The 7,616-nt window shown below is 54.1% G+C and overlaps 1 long non-coding RNA gene across 1 annotated transcript; it reads left to right on the top strand.

Moving 5' to 3' along the window:
- Window positions 1-1,621: 1,621 nt before the first annotated feature.
- Window positions 1,622-6,634, top strand: LOC148757344 (uncharacterized). Its single transcript, XR_016022457.1, has 3 exons — window positions 1,622-2,024; window positions 2,157-3,924; window positions 5,419-6,634. It is a non-coding gene; the product is annotated as an uncharacterized LOC148757344 (long non-coding RNA).
- Window positions 6,635-7,616: the final 982 nt, after the last annotated feature.

A 7,616-nucleotide genomic window follows, 5' to 3' on the forward strand; every position in this document is an offset into this window, starting at 1 on the left:
AGAACCGTGAGAGAATACACTTGTGTTGTGTGAAACCACCCAGCTGTGGCTTAGTTAGTTAAGGCGGCCTGAAGAAACCAGCACAGAGAGGGTCTGACACGCGGGGTGCATGGTGATGGTTACCACTGAGGGACACAGCAGTCACTCAGGAAGGCAGACCGCTCGGGGACCAAGCATGGCCTTGGGGACCAAGCATGGCCTTGGGGACCGTGCGATGCTCTGCGGCCATGGAGAGCCACACCCACCGCCAGCTGCTCAGAGCCTCACAGGAGGGTCAGGTCAGGTCAAGGATGGGTCTGGGCGGGTGAGGGTTGGGGACAAAACTGGGGCCAGTCTGAGGGTGAGTTGGGGGCAGGACTTTGGGGAGAATTCATGATTAGAGAGAACCTTTGAGGGCCTCCAGTCCTAGACTCAACAGCCAGCTGCAGAAGGAGAGGTAAGTAGCTTTTTAAGAGGGGCCCCACCTTCCCCCGCTGGAATGCATCCGCTGGTCTCCTTCCAACATGGTGGGGGCTCGTGGGGGCTTGAGGGGCAGGAAGCCAGGATGTTGATTCACCAAGTTCTTGAGCGAAATGTTGACATGCGGAATTGGAAACCATCTGGGAGCCCAGCCCGTGGAGTGGCTATTCAATCTCAAAGTTCTCTTCCCGCCCAGCCACCCACGAATCAGAGGCTCTCCCCAAAATGCTGGTCACGCCCAGAACCTCAGCCACCAGCTATCCCACCCGGTTCCCCTGCCTCCTGAATCTGGGCTCTGGGAAGCCCTGTTCTCACACCGTGTTTCTCCGAAAATAAGACCGCGCCTTATACTAAGTTTTGCTCCAAAAGACACATTAGAGCTGATCGTCCAGCCAGGTCTTATTTTTGGGGAAACACAGTAGGAAAGGAACACTCTTCCAAGAAGGGCCAAAGTAGAAGGCGAGGTCGTGGGCATTTGCACTATCGGTTCGCTCCTTTCCACCTGATAAAAGCCACTGGGGTAGCGGGAAGAGGCCTGGGCAGCCGGGATGGTGCCGGCTGCACCTGTGAGAAGATCCGTTTGCATTTCCAGTCCAGCGGGTTGGCAGACGGTGGGGGAGTTATGAACCCTGACAGATCAAAAGATGCTGTCGCCTCAAGGGGCTTCCAGAAAATGGCAGATTACTCTCATGTCTTTCTCGGCCCGGATTTTACACGCTCGCCAGGTGACAAGCAGCCAGGGGGGTAACCGCGACCTTGGCCGTGCACACGCGCACAACGCAGCCCCTTCGCCGGCAACTGCCTGGAAGTCTCCGATGGCACAAATGTTATTGCAAACCTGGTCTCCGACCCAGGCAGATGCCAGCCCCAGCCACGCATGGGGCCTGAAAGCTCTCAGAAGAACGCCGGTTTGAATTTCTGAAGCCAAACCAAACACTGGCTCGAAAACGTTTTCGTATTATCTCATTCCCTGACTATGGAACAATCACCCCATTGAAAAGCCATGAGCCCGCCCAAGTTTTAAATTAAACCTCTTGAGTTTTCCCTCTGAGAGCAGATAAAAATCCTTCCAGCTTATGTTTTGAGGAAAGAATTTGGTGTGTGTGTGTGTGTGTGTGTGTGTGTGTGTGTGTGTGTGTATTTGCGTGTATTTCCCCTAAAACTCATTTTCCTTTGTTGGATTCCTTGAAGCTCTGTTTAAATATTTTACTTGAGGAAATAATTACGTTTGATGAATGTTGAAATACCCTTCCAGGAGTGACTCCTCCACGCTGCCTGGATTCCAGAATGCAGTTCTGTCTGAGAGGAGAGGCGAGGCCCCTTTCCAAGAAGGAGCCCCCTCCAGAGTGGTCCTGAAGGGCTTGGCTGCCATTGTTACAAGAAGCATTTATTTCCTACCCATCTATTTATTCATTGGATGTCAACCACAGGCTCTGAAAATCCACCGTGCGAGAAAGCGCGCGTTGCATGCTGGACCTGGACTGGAGCTAGAGGAGAGAGGGGTTTTGCCCCCAGAGCCGGCCCATTCCTCCACCTCACCTGTGCGCCTCATCCTGAAAGGAAGGGTAAGAATAGGACTCCTTTGGTGGAATTCCCTCTCATTAGCTAATGTCTGGGAAGAGGCTGCTACCACACTGTCGTTCTGTCACTCAACAAACATTTGCTGAGCACCTACTATGCACCCCATTCTGTTCTAGGCACCGGGGCGACCGCAGGGAATAAGACAAAGCAATGTTCCTGGCTTCGTGGAGCTGACGATCTAGAAGGCAGGAGAACTCCCCCTCCTTGAGACTCTGGAAGTGATTTCTGATTTTGTTTTGGAAGCTGCATGGGGCCTGGTACACAGTAGGTGGTCAATACTTTTTTCTTTCTTTCTTTAAAATGAACGGTAAACACCAAACACCAGGTGGGAAGGGCCCTGAGACAGTGTGAAAGGGGAAGGTTGGCAGCAACTCTGGGTCTGGAGGTTGCAGCCACTACACCTCCTAGGTCCTGGAGACCTCGGGCTCCCACAAAGGACCCTGACGACGGCGAGAGCAAAGGCCAGGATCCACCACATGCAGCCTGCCCTCTGCAGGTAGTGACAAAGACCAAGCTTTAAAGTTGAGGGCACAACCTGGCAACATGGCGGGGGCCCCCAGCCGCTGCCACTTGCCACCTGGCCGGGGAGGGACTTTATACACATCGGAGTATGTGCACAGCACCGACAGGTTGGGATATTTCACACACAAATCAGATGCCTGGCTTCTCTAGAAACATCAGAAATCCTGCCACACTGGGCCACATGCTGGCCTGGGGTCCCTGCTCTTGATGTCACCCCCACCCCTCCTTTATGTACCCTCATGGTCCCTGTGAAATCTGAGTGTTCAATCCGTCTCAAAATGGAGCAAACAAGAGGATTTGGGTGGCATTTTAAGTGAAAAGAGGCATTTTCCATTTTCCATTCTGGTTGGTGCAGGCATGGGACGGGGTGAAGGGAGCCCAGGTCTGGGGACCAGGTGACCAGTGGCTCCAATCTCGGTCCTGCCACTTGTTATCTGTGTGATCCTGGGAAGAGGACTAAGCCTCTCTGAACGGCAGTTTCCTCATCTTGAGAATGAAAAGATGTGTCCCGCCAGGCTGTTGCAATGACTGAATGTAAAGGGCCTACTACGCACCAGGCACAGATGGGCCAGGGTCACGGAGGACCAGACAAGGGGTGAGAACACAACACCCACAGAGACGAGACAGGCGGTGTAAACAGGTGAGGTGGCTCCACTGCGGGGCGGTCGGGGCTGACGGGGAGGGAGGCACAGTGGACGAAAGCTGCATCCCTGCCTACGGGACAATTCCCGCCGACCGTCATCAGGCAGGAATGGGGGGCCCAAAGGTACTGATGCTTCTAGGTTTTTCTTTTTTTTTAAAGAGTCCACAAATCCAGATTTTTAAATGTGAAATCTGTTCACTTTAAAATGATGCAATTAATTTGTTAAAAATAAAACCCTATGCAAGGGCAACTAAACACATTTGTGCACGTCTGGGTTAGAGACAGGGGGTTCCTGCTTTCAGTGATACTGCAGCCTCGTGGACCTGGGTATGAGGAAACCATCTCACGGTTCTGGAATTCCCACTGGTGTGGGGTTCTGAATGGATAGCATTGAGGGCCGGAGAGCACAGTCCACGGAGAAGGGGGACCGGCCCTGAGGAGGACACGTTTCAGCCGCGACCTGAGGGCTGAGCTTGTGGGGTGCAGGGAGTGAGCGGAGGAGGGGCAGGGCAGGACCCGCAGGGGAACAGCAGGGCCAGAGGCTCAGCAGTGGGGCTCTGCCCTGCCCATCTGGGGACCTGAAAGGCGTCCAGCGCTGCGGCACAGACACCAGCACGAGTGGTTGTGACATCACGCATTCAAGTGGAAACAAGGCGCAGCCCTTCCAGAGAAGTCTGCCAAGCTCAGGACCCACCGCCCTGCGTGCCAGTGAGTGGAGGGTGAGTCAGGCTACCCTGAGATGCCCTCCCCAAGGACTGGCAGGAAACTGAACTGGGGGGCCCTCGCCCAGGCCTCTCCGCGCCTGACATCACTCACCCCAGTTCCTGGGCCCTGCCCAACCCACTCTTTCCTGAAGGAGGGAAGCTGGAAAGGCATTTCAGATTCCTCTGTGATTATGTGGTGTTTGGGGCGGGGCCTGGCACATTCCAGAACAAATGGAGTTAGCAGGCAGGGCAGTAAGTACAGCTTCAGCAAGGAGAAGGGGAGCAGCGGCACAGGGACAGCTGGAGACCCACCTGCCTGGGTTGCTCTCCTCTCTGCTGGGTCTGGTTCTGGCTTTGACCTTCACCCTTTCCCTCCTCTCACCTCCACCTGTTCCGGCTCACCATGGGGTCTTGGAAAGGTGCGATTTATCAGCAGGAAATTCTTCAGGGTCAAGTTCAAGGTCAAACTGATTTGCATGCGATCACCTACTTGGGGCCAGCACTGGGTTTATGGTGAGCAGGCCCCATCGCAAATGGAGGTGGGGCAGTAGAGGCCAAGTAGAGGGGACCCTCCCTCAGTGTCCCTAAGTCACGCACGACAACTGCTACACCGAAGCCCAGAACTCCTTCTTGCAAACTCTCCACTGAAAATGTTAACACCAGGGCTGTGCATACAGTCAGTGCTCAATAAATGCACACCCAGAGAATGATCTAAAAAGGGACAGGGTGAGTCTGCTTCCTGAGGTCACACTCCACAGCATATGGAACCCACACACTCCCAGCCAATCCCTCTCCAAAGACTATGGGAAGGAAAATATTAATATGTTCAACCCTAATCAAATCTGGATAATTTCACTAGAAACCTTTCCATAATTTCATCAGCGTTAAAAGATTACAATAGCAACAAATTAAACCAACAGGCATGAATTTAGTTGCTCAAGAGGAAAATGTAGCTTGATTTAGAAACGGATGTTACAGTTTATTAACCAATCTAAATTAATTTGATTTGAAGCCACTGTTGAATATACATTAGGCTGCATCACCCAATAGCACCGCTGGCAGGGGAAGGGAAGGGGCAGGAAGGAAAGCAGTGAGACCCACACGAGCATGGCACCGCCACACGAAATGGCATGCTAATTCTGAGGTTTGGGGCTGAATGCCCGAAACTGGGGAAGCGAGTACCAGTCAGGACTCCTAGCAGCAAGAATGACAACCTCAATTCAAGCTGGCTTAAGACCAAAGGGGGATTCATTATCTCAGTATCTGAAAAATCTCCGGGCCTGGCAAGCTTCAGGTAGAGCTAGATCCAGGTCCTTAAGGTCAACAGGAATTGACCTTCCTCTGGTTCTTAGTCTGTTTTCTTCCATGTAGACTTTATGCTCAAGCAGGGTCTTCCTATGTGGAGGCAGCATAACCACCAGCAGATCCAGGTTTTCATTCTACTGGCTTAGCCACCTCGCAGAAAGACCAGCCACCCCAAATGCAGCTAAACTCTCTGTCTTGGCCAAGGTCATGAACCACTCTGACGGCCTGGGCTTGGGCCCTTTGCCTGCCCTTGTGCTAAAGAGCAGAGGGAGGTGCTCAGAGCCCGCAGATGCACTAAGAGCAGGAGAGGAACGGCTCCCCCAAAACACAGAGGAGTTGTTATGATGGAGAAACCGGCAACGGTCCAAGGAACTCAGGCCTCCTCCAGAAGCTGAAAGAGGCAAGGAACGCATTCTGCCCTGGAGCCTCCAGAGGGAATCCGTCCTGCTGACACCAGGAATTTAGTCCGTAAGTCTCATTTTGGATTTCTGACCTCCAGAACCGCAAGAGAATAAATATGTATTGTTTTAAGCCACTAAGTTTTGGCGATTCGTCCCAGCAGCCATAAGAAACCAGTGCATTTGTATAAGGCCTCGCACTCCCCTGGGGGCATGAGGGACAGCAGAGAGAAAATATTTTATGTTGTCACACTGTCGGATCTCTTATGGTACAGAATGCCTAACTTGCTTGAATGATTACCCTAAAAAAAAAAAGCCATCAAAGAAATGCCAGGCCTGCATGCAGGCTTTTTGCAGCTCTTCACAGACTGGGCACCCACGAGTGAAAACAGCAGGGGACAACTTGACCAGGAGCCCCTCAGGTCTCTGAGTGTGGGGCACGTGACTGACTGACTGACAGCTCCGCTGCTACACTCTGCGCCCACCCTACATCCCACAGGGGCTTCCCCGCCAGTGATGAGCATGGAAGGGAAAGGAAGGCAGATCCCAAGACGCTGACGCCTCCGCTGGGTGACGTGGGCTCCAGGACTCCCTGTGGCCAGGACAAAGGCTTCCTCAGGACTGTGCTGAGGCCTGGGGCCCTCCCACCGGACCTCCTTGCCCCTCCTCCTGCACAGAGACCAGCCCAGCACCACAACCCTCGCTCCCATCCTCCCTCAGAGCCGTTTCCCCCCAATCAGCCTCTTGCTTGTAATCTCCCCTTGGCATCTCCTTCTGGGAGAACCCAAACTGAGCGCACATCACTGTGGGAATTTAAAAAAGGAGCCCTCTGCATCACAGCAACGTTCTCCCAGGATGAGCAGCATGGCCCGCGATCCCCCGTCACTTCTCAGGGGGCGCCTCTGTTCAGTGCACAGCATATATGCCGCATGGGGGGCCGCTGCAGACCCCTGGTTGTGAGGGGACCTGGGGGGACACCAAGGTAGGCAGGCGTGAAGATCCCTCCTCACCACTGAGGGGACCAAGAGAAACCAGGCGCCCCCTGTGCCAGGCCTTCCCCCCTCCCACCCAGCCCCTGGGCTCTGCCCACCTCAGACCCACAGTATTCAAGCACAGACGTTCCCAGCAAGGACCACTCCGTCTGGTCTACACTGGGCTTTCTAGAACTCCGTTTACTAGATGGTAGCCCTTACAAACATGGGCTTTAGCTAGCTTCTCGTGAAAAGGCAGCTGACCTGGTCACACAGGGTCCGGATCCCCACACGGGTATAGTCCAGTGGCGCTCCACAGTGACCAGTCTCTGGCCGGGCCGAGTATCCCAGCGTGCCACAGTCCCCACCCGGGCCATTCGCTCCCCGTACCTGCCGGGGTCCTAGGTGCTGGGGTTTGCCAGCAACTCGCTGTGTGACCTTGGTCCTGCCAGTGCCCCTCTCTGAGCCCTGTTCTTGAACCTTAGGAGGACAGACACACTGCTCTCATCGTCAAGGGCCCTCCAGGCGCTGATGCTCTGACAGCACACTGGGAAAGATGGAGACGGAGATACAGAAAACAGTTCTGCTTAATTGCCTCATTAAGCCCTCCTTGTTGGAAAGCTGGAGTGGGAGCAGCTTCTGGTTTATGGTTTGCCTGCATCTCCCCAGCTGAGTAATGCAGCTGGAGGGGGAAGGGGGTTTTGGGGGTGGAGGGATCCCGGCCAAGCTCAGGCTCAGTGAGGCAAACGTCCTCTCAGGCTTTCCTGTGGTTGCTTGTAACAGAAGCCCCCAAGCAGTGGCTTACACAAGAGTGTGATTTGCACTTCTCCGTGTGGTAAGGATGGTAGCAAGTGCTATGGGGGTGCACGCCGTGCACAGGCGCCCAGAGCTCTGCTAAGCACGGTGCACAGATTAAGTCACGTGCCCCATGGCCCCCCAAAGTCATGTCCACTGGGAACTGTGCACGTGGTCTTATTGGAACAGGGCACGTGCAGATGTGATCCAGTGACAATGAGGGCACGCTGATTCGGGT

This window comes from Rhinolophus sinicus, chromosome 9 (genome assembly GCF_057876585.1).
Source record: "Rhinolophus sinicus isolate RSI-liver-muscle chromosome 9, RSI-T2T, whole genome shotgun sequence".
Lineage (NCBI taxonomy): Eukaryota > Metazoa > Chordata > Mammalia > Chiroptera > Rhinolophidae > Rhinolophus > Rhinolophus sinicus.